This window comes from Sitophilus oryzae, unplaced genomic scaffold (assembly GCF_002938485.1).
Source record: "Sitophilus oryzae breed Bouriz unplaced genomic scaffold, Soryzae_2.0 scaffold_1430_pilon_pilon, whole genome shotgun sequence".
Lineage (NCBI taxonomy): Eukaryota > Metazoa > Arthropoda > Insecta > Coleoptera > Curculionidae > Sitophilus > Sitophilus oryzae.
The window spans coordinates 193,162-214,720 of record NW_022146094.1 but is presented as its reverse complement, the minus strand read 5'-3'; the positions used below and the strand labels follow the sequence as shown (position 1 = coordinate 214,720).

The following is a 21,559-nucleotide window of genomic DNA, read 5'->3' as shown; positions in this document are numbered from 1 at the left end:
TATTTAGACAAACGATGACTGAAAAAGGCACTAAAATAAGTTTCTAATTTATATACAGGATGAGTTTTCTACGATGTTCTCTATAGGTATCTCGGAAACCACTGGAGATAGAGAGTCGGTTAAATGGGGAAAAATTGCAGTTTTTTGGGGTCATAAATATGCGCCTTTCAGATTTTTGAAAAAGTTCATGGCTTACTAGATAATCACAAGAAACAAATTTTGGCTATTTTAAAAATGGTCTCTGATTCCATTATAATCTATTTTAGTCAAAAAGTTTGCAGGTAAACGTTATAAACGGAGAAACACAGTCTCATTAAGGATGTGATTATCTAATCACATCCTTAATGAGACTGTGTTTCTCCGTTTCTTTCTAAAGTCTGTCATTTTTGACATATGACACAAACTTATGTTTTTTTTAAAATGGAAACCATAGTTGGCCATGACTTTTAAGCCTTTCAGCAGTATAAGCTATAATATAGAGAGAATCTTTAGCATTCAACAGGGATGTTCGTCTAAATTTCCGTTTAACCATTGTTGTTAACCGTATGAGTGAGAGACTCATGATAATTAAGCAACGCAGGAGGCTACAAAGTATTGCATTCATATATGGGCTAGTCCCTAGACTTAGATCTCTCCCTATGCCAAACGACCTCTGCTCTCGTTACTGCTGATTCTGAAGGGCTTATTGATACCTAGTCTCCCACAAATTTCCTCCACTTTCCCTTTCCTTGTTCCCTTTCGCCCTTCATCCGTCTAAATTAGTACCTGCCGAGCGTTTTCCACCTTGCAGCAATAAGCGAACAACGAGCTAGAAGTTATAGAGATCAAGGGTTTTAGTTCTGTTTAACTGTAAAGAAGGGTTTACACTTTTAAGTCATCGGTACAAACCGGTTTTATTTTATGAAAATTAAAAAATATGTATTCTTTATACTTTCAGGAGATTTTTTTAACGAGGGAATCAGCACGTTCATTTCTTATCTTGTTCCTATCTCCTAATATATTGAGTAGTTTCTTACAATGAAGAATCGTCATAGACGTGCTTTTCGTTGCCTCAAGTGCTTTCAGCGCGGCTTGACTATCCGAAAATATGCATATTGTTTTCCCAGCGTATTGCTGTTCTACCAGCAGTTGCACACAGGTTTCAATAGCATATAGCTCAGCTTGGAAAATTGTGGTGTGTTTTCCAAGACTGTGGTAGATCTCAGTCTTTGGACTGCTGCAGTAAATTCCTGCGCCAGATCCTTTTTCGTTTTTGGATCTGTCCGTGTACCAACACATTTCCGCATGAATTACACATATTAAAGATTTCTGTTTTACACTTTACATTTAGTTGGTCTAATCTGATTTGAACAAGTCAATTTGCGGAAATTAACTGAGAATCTAAACCCCCTAAAAACCTGTATATTTTTAAACATATATTAAACAACTTTTACAAAATTTAGAGTAAAGTGATAATCATATATTGCCAAATTGTGAAAACTAAATTAATTATAAAGGGTTAGTCTTAGACAAGGTCAAATATTTTTACAGGGCTGGTAGATCTCTAGAAAACAAACATATTTTCTCTTTACCGTTCTTCAAATAAGTCCAAAATAACCAAGTTATTTTACTTCAAAAATTAAAAAAAAATCCTTAAATTTTAAGAGCCACTGTTTTTTTTTCTGAGTTTTCCTTCTTGTAAATTTAATCTACTCTATCTACGCTGCCATAATACCAAGACATCATATTTTTTAACTAAAAATTAAAAAACATTTTTTTAAATATCAAATACAAAAAAAAATTCTCCAAAAAAGTTTTATAGGTATTTTGCCATTGTAAGAAAATCGACAAAATAAAATAATTATGCTTGCTTCATCCACGTTATCGTAGATGGAGCTAAGAAGGCATAGGTAGGGTTATAATTAACTGGCAGTTAAAAAAAATTCAAATACCAAATTTTCAATTTTTTTAAAATGGTGAAATCATGAGTCCTAAAATACCTAAATATATAAAGTAAAAATCTAGCAATCTGTTTTATCAGTATCAACCAATCAAAAAGATATATTCCATTTAGTTAATCCCTCTTAAACACTATTATCCATAGTCCTCTAACCATCAGATCTCATCCTCATTCACCTCATCCAGATCCAGTCCCTATCTCTTCCCCAGCCTCCTCCCAATGCGACGCTGCAACCTTCTCCCCACCTTCGGGGAGAAACCCGGCCACCCGGCAACCCCGCCGGGCCGTAGCGACAGGGCGCCGCGCCGTCCGGGAAAGGCCTTGGCCGTTTGCGTAGGCAGGGGCGGCACGTTGGGGACCAGAGGGGGGAAGCCAGAGGGTGGAGAGGCGGCCGCCGTCGAGCCGTCGCGCAGACACCTTGCACCCGTGCAGGCGCTGTTGCCGCTAGCAGCCGAAACGATCCCCTCTGGCAGGAAAACGGGGGGAAGGGTGATTGGCGGCGACGGTTTTTGTTTCCCCGGTGTGTTTTGGGTTGCCGTTTTTATGACGGTGGTGGGGGTTTATTGGTTGTTGTTCTCATTTCCTGTGTCTTTTTTATTTGTATCGGGCTGATGGTTTTGACGGGCTATTGAAAAATTAAATTGCGGAAGCTAATAAAAAAGGTATTTTATTTTTATACTGCCTAAAGGAATGATGGATATATTTGTCCTTTTAATGTAGAATCAGTCTGTGTCTAGTCGTTTCCAAAATGAGACTTTAATGTTCCAAAAAACTATAGAGGGTGTTTCAAAAAACGTGCCATCTCTCGTGGGGAGATTCCTCACGTAAAAATAAGATTTATTTTTTATATTAACATAGGCCCGATTCTGCTTTGTTTTGTAGCTACAGGATGTGATTCCAGTGATAACTCATATGCACGTTCCTGGTGCATATGTTGACACTTTTTTTAGCTTTAAAATATGCCCGCATTTATGGTAAATTTTACCCTAAAAATTTCATTTGAAACGCTAAAAGTACTATAATAAATCGAAAAAATATTAACTTTAACACCCTGTAGTTACGTACTAAAATAAATCTTATTTTTACGTGAGGAATCTCCCCACGAGAGATGGTACATGTTTTTTGAAACACCTTGTATATTTTAATGATAGGGAAACATTAGATAAATAAAACATATCTTATTTGATCAGAATGAAAATAAAAATTCACAATTTTACAATACATGATTATCATTTTCTTTAAATGTTTTAGATGGCGCTGTTTGATTGTAATAAGACTCCTAGTAGGCCTAGTAGTAGCTGAAGCCTATCAGTATTCTATTCTATTAAGAAATCATTTAAAACTTCTAAATTTAGTATTAATTATCAATTAAATTACTTTTATATAACCATTTTTAGAATTGTTAATAAAATGTTTTCTATAAATAAACTGTGAAACGAAAAAATACATAGTTGTTTTCTGTCGTTCTAATTGGCAGGTAAATTCAGTTTATTGTTACTTTTTGGATACTATCTGTCTTTAATCTCTCCTGTTTTGTTGGACATCCTTTATATCCACAGTTCTAATTAATACAAATGTGTATTTGAATATACTACAATAGCATTATCTAACTTTTAAAATAACTCTACCAAACTAATTAACAAACAGCCTCCAACTACAACCCTCTAATTATTCTACTCCCCCCTTCCCTCCCATTTAACCACCCTCACACACACACGCAAATTTTCGCACACGCACCCATTTTTTTACCCATTTCCCGCAGCAATAATTAAACTAATTCCAACAGTTCCCCCTCTCCTTACGTCTCACCCTCGCCCCTCCTTCCATCTCTTTCTCGCGTCACAGTGTCGCGTTAAGCGTCCTTTCCGTTTCACTTTCCCTATCCCACCTCCCCCGACTAATGGAGGACGCGGCAACGGCGCGTGCAGCCAACCAGCCAGGAGAAGTGGCAGCGGCAGCAGCAGCAGCAGCGTGCACCCCCGCAGCAGCAACCTTGCGTGTGCGGCGGGTCCCTAACGACGGCCCGCAGGGTGGTGGGGAGAGGAGAGGGGGCGACGTTGCCAGGTTGACGGGGAAAAGTGTTTTGGGTTGGAGTGAGGTGATGGAGTTTGTGGAAAAAGTTGTTTTTGTCAGCTGTATTTTTTAAGTTTATTATTGAGTAAAAAAAATATCTCGGTTATTTTGGACTTATTTGAGAAACGGTATAGAGAAAATATGTTTTTTTATCGAGATCTACAAGCCCTGAAAATATTCGCACTAATTTAAGATTCAACTTGAATATTTTAATTTTCATAATTTGTTAAAATATGATTGACGCTTTATTATATTTATCTTTTTTAACTTCCCGACTTTATTATTTCTCAATATACAATTTTTAATAACGTTTTAGTCAAAGGAACCCAATCAAAAACTTAAGAAGCTCCAATAATCTTGGAAAAAGCTCAAATCTGGCAACGCTCCGAAGGAACAACGGCAAGGGGAAGGATCCTTAGGGACGTGCGGGGGGCGGAATCCCGTCAGGCGACCTTGAACGAGGTCAGAAGGACACGGAAGATACGAATAAGGACGGAAGCGAGGGGGGAGGGCGTGTCGACGATTGGTTCGTTTGTTGGGAGGTTTGGAGGGTAGTAGGAGACAAGGGTAGGAGGTAAGACGTGCTAGAGTCGGTCATAGATGGCTTCAAAGGAAGAAAAATGAAAGTACTTGTGTAAAGCTTCATTCAGAAGCTCGCAATTAGTGGAATACATTAGTGGTTTCAATTAGCGTAGAAGTTTGTTCGTTTAATTTCAATGTAAGTATTGAGAACGTCAGAATTAGTGGTAGACATTTTCAATTAGCAGAAAAAGTTAACAAACTTTTAACTTTTCCTATAATTATACTTGAAATGTCATTTTGGTCTTTAATTATCTTCAGTCAAGAGAAATTGTGGTTAAAAATCAAAAGTTGATGGTTTTATAAGCTAAATATTAGGCTTTCTCTATGGATACCATTGGATACCATAAATAAAGGAAATAAATTTAGATTGGAAAGCTCGTCAAAATATATAATTGTTTTGGGTCGCGACCATTGTACGCGATTTGGCGCTGCTATAGCGGTTGCTAAGAACATCCGCCAAACAATAACAGAAATAATTTTCTCTTGTCAAAATCAGAATCTTCAGAAATTATAAAATCTTTCAAAATTTCAACCGTCCGCATTAAAAATACCGAAAACTGTTTAAAGAGCCCATTCTCAAAGTAATTATTGCTATCTTGTGAGTTTAATTTAAATTTTACTTACTCAAACCCGTGATAATTGTGAAAAAGTGGCATTAAAAACTAAAAAAACTGTGTTGTGAACTGTAAACTGCAAAAACCATCGTGTATCGAGGCATAACGTGGGTTTCCAATGTTTAATAGGTATTTCACATACATGTTCTTATATAAAATAAAGTTTCTTGTATGCAACACACTGTATTTTATTAATAAAATTAAAAGAAAATAATAATAAATTTAAATAAATAATATTTGGCGACATAATTCCGGGAAAAAGCCGAACCGCTCCGAAATTATCAAAAGCTTTGGGTCGCGACCGTTGCAAGAATAGCGCCAAATAGTGTTTACATTGTCCTTATGGGACTTTCCAATCTAAACTTGTTTCATTTATCTATGATGGATACAACTGACTAACGCTGTCACAAAAAAATAACTATTTTATTTTGTAGATTCTCTTGCAGCGGCAAAATACCCATATAGAATTTTTTTGGTGAGGAAAATCCGCTACATAGGTATAGACATTTTTTAACCTTTTTTGGTTTTAACATTTGCCTAGTAATTCTAATTACTAGATACGAACGAAAAAGTACCTCTAAATTACTAAATATAAAAGACCATAGTAATTCCCTGATTGAGATTTAACGTAAAAAACAACAAAGCATAAATATACTACCATATTTATATTCACCTCTCTGAAAAAAATAGGCCTGTAATCGATAAACCATACACTAACCTAGGGTGAGTGAACTTATATAAGGAACAGAAAAAAATGTTACTGCGGAAAAATGAAAGGAAGGGGACTTGGAAATGTTATTTCCAGATAGGCTTGCTTTGTTTGCCGGAAATTATCGAACTGGCACACACATACTCACACACGAGCATCGATTCCATAATTCATGATCGGTTATATGTGGAAGGACGATATAATTGAAACCGGACTGTTTATGTAAATACTGATTGTTTTCGGATAGATTCGTATGGAAATATTGAGTTTCGTGTGTTTAATTTTAATTTGGTTTTTACGCAATTTTTTTGTTTTAGAAATAAAGCAGTCTGTACTTTTGTTATAATTTGCTCGTTATGCTTGCTTTTTTTATTATAGATTATAGAATTGTATTCTATTGGTTGTTGGTATTTCATTTTCAGAGCACTATCCTCTTTCTCTTTTTTAAGCGAATCTTCAGTCAAGCTCAGAACCCCAACTTACCTAAGATAAACAAATATCTAGATTGTAGATTGTATGTGTTTTCTCTTTCTTGAGTTATAACTCATCATAGAGTCTCAGGGTTTTATAAAAAGCCAGTATCTGAGACGGTTTTCCATTTTTGATATCAGTTGTATCAAAGTTTATGGCACGAATAGGGTTCCCAACCGTCCCGGTTTGGCCGGGATTAACCAGGAATCAGAAAGTTTGTCCCGGCGAAAGTTTTGTCTTGGCCTGGACCTGGAAACTAAAAAAGTGTGTACTACACACATAATATATTTTAATTTCTAATATTTAATGTTTTGTTTCAATTATTTAAAAGCTTAAAAATAATTGTCCCGGAATCGCCGATGCTCAAGTTGGGAACCCTAGGCACGAATGGTTGTCATCTAAATGCACTCATTGATGAAATGTTCTGATTAGGGAATGCAATCCCGCACCAAAATATCAATCCCACAAACCCGCGGGATTAAGGCAATCAATCCCGCGGATCCGCAAATTTGCGGGACTGTAAACAATAGTTATACATTGGTCCTAAATGGTACAAAAGGCATTGCACTTGTATCTTAAACTAGCTGTACAGAAATCTGGACACCGATGTATACAGGGTGTTCAAAAAATATATTTAATATTAAATAAACTTAAATTTTATTACAATTAATCTACTTACTTTATAAATAAAATTATTATTCTGATTGAAGTTTTTTTTAACTTGTGTTAGTTATCTGCTTTTAGATACGCTCTATATCAATAATTTTTTGGCATATGCAGAATGTACAAAGCTTTTTGTACCATTTAGGGCCATACGTATGACTAAAAATGCATATTTTTCGAAAAAACGTCGTATTTTCCTTAAAACAAAAAAAAAATAAAAACCGATTAAATTGTTTTTTCTAATTTCAATACAGATTCGTCGTACTTGGTAAAAATTTCCATTTTTTAAAAATTGTAAATTTGCGGTAAAAAAGATTCTTGATCAAATTTTCACACTCTTGTAAAACACCCTGTATACGAGAATTCGCTAAATATATTTTCGAAAACCACATCAGCGTCTTAATCATAATAGATTCATCTAAAACCTGATCCAAACCGCATCCCAAAATCTTTTTTAATTCAAGAGATATTCAACTTTAAATTTACCCTAAAATTTTGCTTGTCCCAATAATTATTATGTCCTGCAATTTATTTGACGAAATTGTCCACAAGTACTAGTTAAGCGCTTTTCTTCACTTACGCAAGTTTCAACAACTAGCCTGTTTGTTTCACTTATTTTTAATGGCCAAGCCGTAAGGGGAATTCCCCGGGTTGATCCTGCGGATCCCGCACGGTAAATCCCGCAACTTTGATCCCGCGCAATCTCAGGGACCCCGCATTTGCGGGATTGCACTCCCTAGTTCTAATGTTTCCCTATTTTCTCTATAGAATCTGCATTCGCCGCTCTCTCTTAGTTTCAATCTACTGAGGTGTTCATTGAGGAGACAGTGTCCTGTTAAAGACCTCGTGACAATACGAAGATTTTTTTTATTCAAATCAAGGAAAATCTTTGATTTTTCTCGGTCGTAAGTCCTAATAAATTTCTTCAAGTGTCCTTAGTGCCCTTAATTGGAGAATTCCCATTCCAGGTTACAGATGAAGTATTCTAGGTCCTTGAGGTCCACTTTAAGTTGGTTTCCACTTGGGTAGGGAACAGTTCTGGTTCAATTAGTGGAGTTTTCGTTCCTTTTCTAGGTAGATCGTTTGTGCTTTTTTATTATCCTTTATTTTTATGTATTTTTCATTTCTGCTTCAGTATTTTATAAAATTAGACATTTTAAATTATTTAAATAAAATACATATGTGACACCCTGTAGGCTACAGCAGCTGTAGTAGATATTGCTAAATCAAATCACATTGTAGCCTCATCTTTTGTGAGCATTTTATTTTTTTAATCGCGATCTTATCTCTGTTTGTATTGGAGATACGCTGCTTTAAAACGAACGTCTCGGAAAAATGCTTCGCAAGCAAAACCGCGATTCATCCATGAAAAGGACTTTAGTCTATTGCTCAATATAGCAATTCACATGTAAACGCGCAAATTGAAGACGTGCTCGGCGATGTCTTGGAAGTAGCTGGGATCCTGGGCAGACAAGCTGTTTTCTTTTAGTCTTCGTTGGATTGTTCTCTCACTCATTTGAGTTCTACGCACGGCTTGTAGCAGATGTTGATTCTGAAACGCTGTAATTCTACAATTTCGTAAAGTATTCAGGACAATAAAGCGGTCGTCAGTTGCATTTGTCTTCCGTTTTCTTCCGGAACCCACTTGCCTGGTGAAATTTCCCGTTTCGATATATCGATTTCAGGCATCCTGGACTGTTGTTCGAGCTATACCCAGGGTATCGGACACATAACGTTGACTTCGGCCATCCCCAATTAAAGCCACAATACGAGCAACATCCGTCACAGATAATGGCATTTTTTAATTTGACAACCGTTGTTGTCATATTGCAAATCCTTATTTTTGCCTGCGAAGCATTTTTCCGAGACGTTGGTTTTAAACCAGCGTACCTCCAATACAAACAGAGATAATGTCGTGATTAAAAAAAAGAAAATGCTCACAAAAGGTGAGGCTACAATGTGATTTAATTTAGCAATAGCTACTGCAGCTGCTGCATCCCAAAGTTTGAACAAAAACTTCGTCTTATTGTTGTGCCCTGTATATGCTCAAAATAAATTCGGAATAAAAATTTCTGACGTATCGTCCGTTAAGAAGGAATCAATTTACAAATTAAAAAAAAATCAAAATCTAATGAGTGGTTTGCGAGAAATCCGTCTTTGAAATTGGGACTAGTTTTTAGTGGCCGGTTTTTTTTGCCGGTGCGTTTATTTTAATTTTCATTATTTGTTGGTACCTGATTATCACTTATTTATATTTTTATGACTACCTCACTTAAACTCAATTTTTCTTAAATAAAAAATATAATTTTTTCAAATATATTCGATAATTTTATACAGTATACAGAACAGATTTTTTTCTATATGCTTACCTAGCACCTATCTATTAAACTTCTCTATTTTTCCGTGAAGGTTTTAATATTAATAAACACCTCTAGAGCGTTATTTCTCGGCCGACTGCCTTTTCCAGCATCCCATGACTGCCTTTCCCAAAGAAAAAACAAAATAGAATTATTCCTTTGATCGTGCCGCAATTTGTTATCGTGGCTGCGTGCGGCGTAGTCAAGGCATCGTCGTGTGTACTAATGAGAACAAAGCCGTAATACACACACAAACTCGAAGACTTTTATTATTTTCACTGTACGGAGCGCCATCTACTCGCTTAATACGATTATCTTCTCGCTTGCTTGGCGGAATATCAACGAACTAAAGTATAAAGGCTGTGCGATGCTTGGCGGGAACTCATTATGTCGTCAGGGAGGTGTAAAGCAATTGGCCGTACTAAGAGTTCAGTGAATTAGTGATTATTAGACAAGAAAATTGCCGTAAATTATTTTTTTTTATATATCTATAGTATTTTTATCATATGGACCTTGTTTTATTATTAATTTATACTTGACAATAATGTTCGAAATGTTTTTGTAAGCTAAACTTTCTTAAAGCGGCCCATACATTATCAAACAAATTGCGCAACACATTTGATGGGTATGGTAACATTTGATGCGTTGCGCAATTGTTTGATAAGAATGTCAACAAAAAATATCTTTCAAAAAACAAGAATATCAGTCGAAACGTCGGCAACTTTTCCAGGCAAAGGGTTTCTCGTTTCTTGGTCCTGCAAACTTTATTTCATATCTAACATAAAGACACAAATCTAGCACACTATTTAAAGAAATATAAAAAAATATTGTTAAAAGAAACGTTTCTCATACTCTATCAAATTATGATAAACCAGTTTTATCAAAAATCACTGTCGAATATAAACCTCTATATTCTTTACACCGTTTTTCTTAAAATAAACTGCATAACCCTTTCCTCAGATAACCTTGAACACCAATAAAAAACAAACAAATACATTATAGTTTCCCAATCCTCAACGCAACGCCATACAACCTTCCCCTTTACACTTCACCTCGCCTCACACTCTCCCAACTCAATTCCCCTCACCCTGCACCGTTTTCCAGTCCCTCCAGGACCCCCAAAGACCTCTCCAAACCTCCCCGAAATCCCCAGTTTGGGGGTAGTCGATGCGAACGAACCTAGCAGCGTCAGCCGGCTGTGGGGAGGCTTTCGCTTTCCGTTTCAATTTGCCATCGTCGTCGGTCTGGTTTCACTTTCGATCTCCTACTGGCACGTACGTGTGCGTTACGTGCGTGGCTGTGTTGCTAGAGGGAGTTTTGTAGGGCTATTGTCAAATGTACTGAATATTTTTTTTAATAAAATGCTTTGTTACTACGAAGATTAAATTATGAACAATGAGAAGGAAATTTAGAAATATTTTAAAGAAAAAAATGGCTCTCTGGTATCCCTCAGGGAGGCTGTATTATTTTAGCCATTCTGCATTTGGAAATTGACCGTCTTATAGACCCGCGTTACTTGGCTCACTAAGAATAAATGTTCAGAGATTAAACCTGAAATCCTAAAAACTTCGTGGATAAAGTTATGTCATGAGTTTAGTTACACACAAGTTTATTTCTCTATGAATGTGTACATTTATCCATCTCTTGGAGTGAGCTATATTTCAGCCTACCAAAAAACTACCCTCATATTCGCTTATTAACTCTAGGAGAAAATTTAGTATTAAAAAAATCTAGCATTAAAAAATGATTTTTTTCTAGACATCTTAAACATTATTTTTTGTACTAAATTTTGTATTTCTTTCAGATATTTTGTACTGAATTTAGTACAAATTCTAGCTCATTACCAATCTTTCCATAATCTCGTCTCAATTAACACAACCTAACATGAGAAGAAAGCAAGGAGAAGGACTCTAAGAACTTCTGTAGGACTTAGGAGTATTAAAAATAAAATGGGAGTATATAGTACAAACTTTAATCTACCACAAACCCTCCAATATTTTCGTATAAATTGCCTTACAAGAGATTTTAGCATCAAGAAAGCGTAGCATTAATGAAATTATTGTTCTAGAAATTGTCTACATTATTTTTTGTGCTAAATTTAGTACAAATTGTAAAAATTTTGTACTAAATTTGGTACAAATTTTAACCCACCACCTCGTAGAGGATAAAAGTAATTTAAAAATGAAGAAGAGGTATATATTACAAACTTTAGCCCACCAATTTCGTACAATTTTTTTTACAATTTTTTTTGTACAAATGTTCTTACGAGAAAATTTAGCGTTAACAAATTTTAGCGTTAAAAAATTATTTATATTTGTGTCCTGTATATTATTTAGTACAAATTCTAAATATGTTGAACTAAATTTAGTACAAATTTTAATACACCACCAACCCTCGCACAATGTATTCTTCGTAATTTCTCCGACCTTACGAGAAACCATCAAGAAAGTGAAGCATTTTTTTAGTTATCTTGTTAATTATTTTTTCTACTAGATTTAGTACAAATTCTAAACATTGTGTACTAAATTTAGTACAATTTTTAATATATTACTAACCTTCGCACAATGTCTTCATAATTTCTCCGACCTTAAGAGAAACCATCAAGAAAGTAAAGCATTAAAAAAATTTCAGATATTTTGTATATTATTTTTTGTACTAGATTTAGTACAAATTCTAAACATTTTGTACTAAATTTTGTACAGTTTTTAATATACAACCAACCCTCGCACTTCTTTGTAATTTCTCCGACCTTACGAGAAACCATCAAAAAAGTGAATCATTAAAAAAATTTCTTTATATCCTGTATTTTATTTTTTGTACTAAATTTAGTACAAAATTTAACTCACCACCAACCCTCGAACAATGTCATCTCCGTAATTACGACATGCCGTCGTTGCCTTGGAGGAAACGTAACACAGCCATGAAGGGAAAGGGAACCAAACACTACAAAAGGACGCGGAGGAGCAGGGAGTAGGAAGAAAAGACCTTGTGGAGGACGCGGGAGAGAGCCAAAGACGAACAGGGGGGAGGCACGAAGGAAACCGAACATGGAATAGTGGGAGGCAAGCCAAGAAACTGGGCTAGGAAATAAAGAGAACTATGCTAGCGGCTGCTTGCGTCATAGAAAGTGGGCTGGCAGGTTATGGGAGGAGGGAATGGGGGAAAAGGAAAGTAGTTGGGGGGTTTGTTTGGTTTCCGACTTTTACTTTCGCCGACGGTTTCGTGCTGAGCTCTATGCAATGCGGCGGGGTTTACTTTCTAATTGGGTATTGATTTAAATGAAAGCAAAACGTTATCGATTGCTAGTTATACGGTTTCATTCTATTTGTGTAGAGTTCTATTTGTTTTGTTTAATAGAACTACAAATAAAAATATCAAAGAAAATAAACAAATAAATTTGGTATTACATGAATTGCAATGTTAGTTTTAACCTTGTTGTTCCTGTTGTTTTCTGTCGATATTTGTAGAAATTTGAATAAAAAAGAATTATTAATTTAATGCTACATCAAAGAAAATATATTAATAGTATGTTGTTTTATTAGGAGTAAAAATGATACTTTTTGTGACGCGGCTATATGTTTGACGGATGAACATTACAGACGAGGCAGAAAAAGTCACTTTTGCTACAAACAGAACATGCTATTTTTTTTCAAACACCACAAATATTTTTTAAACAATTTCAAGCGTTGCAAATAGTATAAAAAAAATTAAACTTAACCTCTTGTAAGTAATTATATGTCGAGAAAATATGGTTACCCTCCTTAAATTTGACACTTTTTTATGTCAGTTTAATAATATATTTTCGTACTTTTGTGCTTCGGCGTAAAAATGATTTTATCTAGTCTGTTTTTTTATGGGGATATGTTAAGGACACGTGACTAAAAAGATATTTGGTATAACATGAATTGCAATATCAGTTTTAACCTTTTCTGTTGCTTGTTTTTCCTGTTGTTGTTTCTGTCAATATATATAGAAATTTGAATAAAAAAAATTATGGATTCAGTGCAATATCAACCGACCGTCTAAAAGTTTTAATACCCCTATTAAAAATTAATCTCCCTTGGAATAGTCATATGATGTCGCTCCTAGCACCCTGTCATTTTAGTTTTGAATAAATAATATCCCGTTCATATATATTTCTGACACTGTTGTGAGGAAGATATGAAGTAATAACAACGAAACTGTTTTTAGATGTCCCAGTTTGATACCAGGAAAGTGGGTAGAAGAGAAGGAATGATATACGGCAGTTCTAGGGATGCTTATTAGTCTCCTTGTCTATTATGCCACCGTGGTGCCAATGAAGTCAATCAATAGTCGGGAGGAGGCATATATGTATGAGGCCTAAAGTTTATGCGCCCCTAACCTTTTGAATGCAGACCCGTATTCACAAATTGCTCTTCCTCTATACAGGGTGAGTCTTAAATAAGTGCAAACATTTTCAGGGCTGGTACATCTCGATAAAAGAAACATATTTTCTTTTTACAGTTTTTCAAATAAGTCCACAATAACCTAGTTATTTTACTTTGAAAATTAAAAAAACATAATTTTTTGCTTAAATTTTGACCACTGGATCTTTTCTGGGTTTTGTTTTTTGTAAATTTAATCTACTACCTATGTTCCATATTATCAAGAAATTATGTTTTTTTACTAAAAACTCCAAATTTTCAACAAAAAAATGTTTCGCTAAATAAACCCCATAGACGTATTTCTGGAGTTGTAATATACTACTACTCCTATAAAAATATTTCCACTTATTTAAGGTTGTAAATTCAAAGTTTGAAGTTTGTTGATTTCTAGAAGTACCTTAGAATGTTGAATTGAGTGAGTGAGTCACTGTCGAAATTTTGACTAGCAATAAAATTCATAGACTATAATGTATAATTATCTAGATATACGGGGTGTCAATTTTTTTTTAGTTTTTAGTTAAAAAACATAATTTCTTGATAATATGGCAACATAGGTATTAGATTAAATTTACAAGAAAGAAAATCCAGAAGAAAAGATCCAGTGGTTCTCAAAATTTTAGTAAAAAATCATTTTTTTTTGGAAATTTTCAAAGTAAAATAACTCCGTTATTTTGGACTTATTTGAAAAACGATAAAGAGAAAATATGTTTCTTTTATCGAGATCTACCAGCCCTTAAAATACTTGCACTTATTTCTGGGACACCCTGTATTGACAGCATAGCCAGTTATAGTCTTTGAATAAGAAGACTAAGGAAGGAGCATAATGCTATCCATGTATTCATGCATGGTGGGCGGAAAAAGCGCCATAAAAGCACTCTAGGGTGGGGATCCTTGACAGTTCTGTTTGACGATTCATTTGACATATTTGAATTTGATTTGAAATTTTGTGGATTTGTCAGTCTTTACGGAGCTTATTTTATGTTATTTATTATTTATTCTACTACTGATAGTTGTATAAAGGTAGTAAATCTAGATGGAAATTGTGGCAGAACTTAAATTAACAGTGACACTATCGCGATTTATCGAAAAAGATTCTAAAATAGTGGGTTGTGTAGCGTGCGGTAGATCTCGGCAAAAATTGAGTGAAATAATGGAACAACTTTTCGCTAGTAAGTGACTATATAATATACATACGTGTAGTAAACCGATCATTTATGAAATTCACTTAAATTAACTAAATTATATATTTTTCTTGCATTTTAGCTTTTATTTATTACTTCCCAAAGATTAGATGTCAAAGAATTTAGATACGTTAATTTGACTTACCTGCTTCAGTAGCGTATCGGATGTTTGTGTTAATAAATACTTACTATAACTTATCTATTTTTATTAGAATTATATATTTTTATAACAATTTTAATAACTACCAACATTTATTCACAACGTAACATAAAACAACAAATTATTGAGTCTACCCCACGTCTACCCTACATCATAGTTTTACATTTTTTAAATAAAATTAGAACGACACTGATAAACCGGAATTTAAGTCGGCCATATTTGAGGCCCATCGCGGTGTACCTAAGATTTTTGATATGCTCTTTCCTTAGTCTTCTAATTATTCAAAGGTTATAGTATGTCCTCTTAATCTAAAAATAAAAATTAATACTCTTACTTTATCCACAATGAATGCCGCAATAATTATTTAGCAAAAGTCCATCTATATTTTTTAGCAAACTTTGACATACCTAATACTTATTTTAGGAATTTTAGCAAAAATTGACATAAAAACAAAAGACAGGAACGTTTTGACTAAAAAAATTGCCCTTTCTGTGTGCGCGTCCAGCCTCAACGCATTCTCGAACTAAATCCTATAACTAGTTTAAAATCCATAACGTTCATACTAATTTTTATTTAATCTCCCTAAATATAAGAGAGAAAAACTGACCAAAAATTCTCAACCAAGCAAACTCGAATATATATTATGCAAACGCATATTCCAGTTTTTGTCCGCGCCCTACGCTATACCCATTGTCCACTCTGCCCGCTATTCTCTTCCTAAGCCCGGCACCGTTCGATCCCTTTGTTCCCCAAAATGCACCCTTTCGCGAGTTTTTCCACCTTTATTTCCGAGAGCAGTAGCGAGGGACAAGGACGACGAATGCAATTTTGCCGGTGGGGTGGCGCCAAGGGGGAACAATAGCAGCGCCATTGTTTGGTTTGGCCCTAATTAGAGCTGCGATGCCTTGGAGAGAGATGGGACGAATTTTAAGAGTATTTAACAAAAAATTACTATAAAATTAACGAAAAACATGAAAAAAATAACAGAACTATTAAAGAATTAATAAAGACATAATTTAAAATTCCGTTACAATAAGAAATAGATTGAAGTTTTCTGATTACAATGATATATAATTTATATGGTTTTGTAACAAATTGCTCGCTAATTTATGGCAAATGCTGAAGCTCTGCAAACCTTAATCAAGCCTTAATCAAAGCACGTGTGTTTGGAATTTTAGGTATGGCTCAACACGACAGGATCGGGCTCGATAGACTCTCAGGATAGACTCTTAGGGCTCGAACTCACTGACGACCAGGTCGCAACCAGGTCGCAACGACCTGGCCGTCGGCTGGCCGGATGTATTGCGTTTTTAGCTGCGGCCAGATGAACGACCAGTTTCAACAGAGTTGTCAAATCTAACGATTTTTTACGTTTTACCAATTAGAAAATATTGTTTCAGAAATGTTAAAATATCCGATTTAACTAAAAAGCGAAGTTGCTATTCACAACAAACAAAAAGCATTGTGTACGCGCGACCGACAAAAAGGGAGATTTAGAATTTTAGAATTTAGAATGAGTGGGAGGGGGGTTAATCACTTCGACCTTACAGATCCATTGTGTCCCCCTTTTTTGAATCATAACTCATCATACAGTCCCAGGGCTTTGACAAAAGCCAGTATCTGGGACGGTTTTATAGAGGGTAGTTCTCCATCTCCAATATCAGTCGTACCAAAATTCATGGCACGAATGGTTGTCGTCTCGGCGCACTCAGTGATGAGGTGTACTGGTGTTTCACCATCTTCCCCACAGAATCTGCATTCGCCGTTTCTTCTTAGTTTCAATCTACTGAGGTGTTCATTGAGGAGACAGTGTCCTGTTAAAAACCCCGTGACAATCCGAAGATTGTTCTTACTCAGACCCAGGAAGATCTGTGATTTTTTTTTTCTTGATCTTAAGCCCTCAGAAACTTCTTCGAGTGTCTTAGACCATTGCAAGATTTCCATTCCAGGTTGCGGATGGAATCTTCCAAGTTCTTGAGTTCCGCCTTGAGTTGGTTACCACTTGGAAAGCAGAACGGTTCTGGTCCAGTTAGTGGAGTGTTCGCTCCTTTCCTAGCTAGATTATTTGCTTTTTCATTGCCTTCTATCCCTTGGTGAGCAGGCACCCAGTGTACGGGAGTGTAAGGGAGATATTCTGTTTCTTTTTTTCTACTGATATGGCGCCCTTATCGACTTTCGAAGTAAACATATTAGGGTCATCATAAAAAAAGATCGTCAGACACTGGCTCTAAATATAAGCAGGTAGAAAGTTTAGCTGCCAGTTATTTCAATGTTTACAATATAACGAAGAATCTACAACAGTAATTACTTCTATTTTTATGAATGTTTAAGTTACTTTCTTATTTTTTTTTCAAAATAATGTACTAATGAACCTTGTTTGAAAAACGTTAAATTAAATATAATATTTAAAATACAGTTGTCTTCCTTGTACATGACTACAATACAACTAAAAAAACTAATTTAATAAAAAAAACAAGTGGTTGTAGAAAAACTTTAAATATTATTTTTTTTATTTTTTAACATCGAAACTCAAAGGTATAATAACAAGTATCATACCAACCATAAATAGAGTAGGTATGTCATATAAAAATGTTTTGAGTTTTTACTAGAATCGATCCTTGATAAAAAAAAGGGATTAGATTTAAGTTTACCTTTGATCCAGTCTGTATACTATTTCTTTGGATTTTCTGCACGTGTGCAAAAACTACACTAAAACACTATATCTTATAGAAAATAAAATATTGTACCTTGAATTTGAGGGATTTCATCTGAAAAATTATTAATTTGGAAGAAAACCGGCAACAAGCGAAAATAATAATATTTCCGTACAGTGTTCTGGTCGCAACGACCAACGGACGGCCAGGACGTTAGTGTGCGCTCTATCATTTGATTTAATGGCTTTAGAGGTAGCTGCGGCCTGGCCGGTGCGACCTGGTCGTCGGTGTGTTCGAGCCCTTACATAAGTCCTTTTAGAAAAAGACTTATAAGAGTCATTAAAAAGATTTAAATCTTTTTATAAAAGGCTTAAGTTATATTTTTATATATTTTCATGATAAATTTTTAACAGCAGCATTTCTTTTTAAACTGTTTAGGCAGCAGGCAAGCAGCTGAATAAAAAACAATGTTCAATACCACTAGTAAATAAAATGTTAATTTTTATGTATCCCGAAAGACGAACAAAAGATATTTATCTCGAATATATTGAAGAGTACATTAAAATCCTCCAGCCTTTAGCTCATGCCATCGATATATTACATATTACATAGTTATCAATAGTGATCAAAACACATTACCACTTTTTATTAGACAAGTATTCGATGAAATCTGTAATGGATATACAGGGTGTTTCAAAACAAATGCGAAAAACTTCAGGGGTGATTCCTTGTTCAAAATAAAGGGGTAGTTTCCTTCATAAACGTTGGGTCAAAAGTCAACCATTAGGGAGATATTGCGGTACAAAGATGGCGGAAAAATAATGTTTTTATTTTTTATCTTGAAAACGAAAAGAGATAGAGTAATAAAATTTTATGGAAGCATTACTGTTATGAAAACACACTTTCTGGTAATTTTTTTCACTTTTTCAAAATGAGTGGAAGGGGTTGAAATAAACTACCCCTATCATTCTTGTTAACGAAATTTAAAGAAAAATCTTATCAAATACATGCAAATTAATTTGGATAGTTTAGTTTGTTTAGAAACTTTTTTATCTCTTGTATTTTTTTTGGATAAAACTCACCGATTTGAAATTAAAAAATAAAATGTAAAGCATTACATGTCAGGACAAAAACATTTTCTGATAAAGAATCTAGTGGGCTGCTGTAATTTTTTAGGAAAAAATCTAGTCGGCCGCTGTTACTTTTAGGATGTTCCTAATATTATTTTATTTGACATTACTCTACTGCAATACGTTATTATCTAGATGATTATTATTATCGTTATTATCACTAGATTCTTAATCTAAAAATGTTTTTTGTCCTGACATGTAATGCTTTACATTTTATTTTTTAATTTCCAATCGGTGAGTTTTATCAAAAAAACACGAGGTAAAAAAGTTTCTAAACAAACTAAACTATCCAAATTAAAGCATTTGCATGTGTTTGATAAGATTTTTCTTTAAATTTCATTAACAAGAATGATAGGGGTAGTTTATTTCAACCCCTTCCACTCATTTTAAAAAAGTAAAAAAATTACCATAAAAACATTATTTTTCCGCCATCTTTGTACCGCGATATCTCCGTAGTGGTTGACTTTTGACCCAACGTTTATAAAGCAAACTACCCTTTATTTTGAACAAGGAATCACCCCCTAAAGTTTTTCGCATTTGTTTTGAAACACCCTGTATATATAAAATACTACCCTACCTTTGTAGAAATGTTTCCCGATTTGTTAGACAGACTTTAGTATAACAAACATCTCATCGTATTACATTTGAAATATTAGAATTAAAGTCATGTAATTTTGACTCACCCTGTATATACCTACCGAAAAATATCTACTTTTGTATAATAATTATAATTTTAAAAAGTATTTTGAACACTATAATTATGATCAATAGCTTGCATTTTTTATAATTTTTAACTATTTTATTAAAAAAAACGAATTAAGTCGAAATAACTACAAAAAATCGAGACCAAAATAACTTCAAATTTAGTAGAAAAATGTATCAAGTCACACTGTATATTTACAACAAAAAAGAACATATTAAAATATCTTACTTCAATTTTTAAATGAATTTTTACATCTTGCAAATATTGAGGCAAAATCTTTAAAAAATTGTCAGCTCTGCAAATATATTTTTTAATTCTTTTAAAAATAATTATAGATAATTATAGATATAGAGTAATAAGAGAATTAATATATTAAATTTTAATTGCAAAAATGAAATAAATTATATTAAAATGCGCTTAATTCTGTAGTTATAACTAAAACTGCAGTTAAATATGAACTCTATTACAAAAAAAAAATAAAAACGCGTTTCTGAAAACCCATATTTTTAATAATAAATCTTATTTTTGCAAATACTATACTGCAGTTAATTTTTCTTTATTTTTTTCCTAACTAAACCTACTTTTACTCACCTTGAAAAAATGCACCTCTGCTTTCCTCCTCCTTACACTCCAGCCACCTCACTCCCCCATACCTCCTCCTCACGATTTTCTTCCTTATTTTTCCTCCTCTCCTTACTCAGGTACTCAAAATTACACGCGCATCTAACCTAGACATATCACAATTATCACAACATTTCAACAACTCAAAAAAACGATTCAAAACAGTCTGTTTATCTTTTTCAAAGTTATTTTTTTAGTTTGTTTCTGACTGTCCTGACAGTATTGTAGTTTGCCTCTGTGCCCTTGTCCCACTACAAGTGCATTTCGGCCCCGACGCAACACAATCAATTCTAGTGTGCGTTGCGTGGTGCGTGTGTGTTAGTGTTCGCTCCGTAGTTGCGACCCTCGGCGCTAAAAAGGGCGCATGTCTAGAGCACTGCCAGCAGCAGCCCCCAGGTTACCTAGAGCGGCGGTGGAGCAACACAGAGAGACGTATATAGGGGAGCGTTGTAGAGTTTGAGGCATATAGAGGCTCTGGATTCGAAGGGGGGAAGCGTCGTGGGACAGGGGCGTAGAGGCGGGTGGAGGAAGAAAGCGAAATTTCGCAGTGGCGTGCCCGAAAGTAATATTATAAAATGTTTTTTGCGACGTGATTATGAAAAATAAAATACTTTTACACCTAAGTAAACAAGTACAAAAATATATTAGAGGAATAATATAGAATACCCCCATTTCACGGAAAGACAGCGATTTTTAATTTCTTTCAATCATTATACAGGGTGGCACATCAAAAACGTTCCGCAAGGTATAACGACCAGGATATTTTTTTTTTCAAAAAGTCCAAAAACACGTCAATTTTGTTTGTTAGAGTAAATGATTTGACAATAAATTCCTTCGACCAATTTGCTCTTTTTTCTTATTATTTCTAGATGCATTTTTTAGATCTTTTTTTTTGGAACCTACTACCCTGTAGAGATATCTAAATTTACCCATTTTTGGAATATTTACAATCTTGCGTACCTATATACAATATATTTTTTTTTAAATTCATATCGCTGCTCTACTTTAAAATATAACAATTTAAAAAATATATGATTAACTACAAATATTAAATAAAAATATTAATTCCTACCTTTCGTATTTTTTTAATTATCCTGCTATTTTAATAAGCTGTTTCTCACTATTTTTCACTAACACTGTAACAAAAAAACTTGTTGAAACAAGGTTGAAACTCATTTTGACACCACAAGCTACTTGATTTCAAAACGCGCACGCACAAATTTCATTTAAATTTTAAAAAAATTCAAGACCGAGCTCTGGATTTGTCTAAATCCATACATAAAATATTATGGTGCG

The 21,559-nt window shown here is 34.3% G+C and overlaps 1 protein-coding gene across 1 annotated transcript in view; it reads right to left on the bottom strand.

The window, feature by feature from the left end:
• LOC115876248 (zinc finger protein chinmo-like) overlaps window positions 1-21,440 on the bottom strand; it is a 111,705-nt gene extending 90,265 nt beyond the window's left edge. Inside the window, exons 1-2 of the mRNA XM_030891957.1 lie at window positions 21,336-21,440; window positions 20,234-20,370 (exon numbers count right to left, since the gene is read on the bottom strand). The gene's annotated coding sequence lies outside the window, so the exon portion shown is untranslated. The remainder of the gene's footprint in view (window positions 1-20,233; window positions 20,371-21,335) is intronic.
• Window positions 21,441-21,559: the final 119 nt, after the last annotated feature.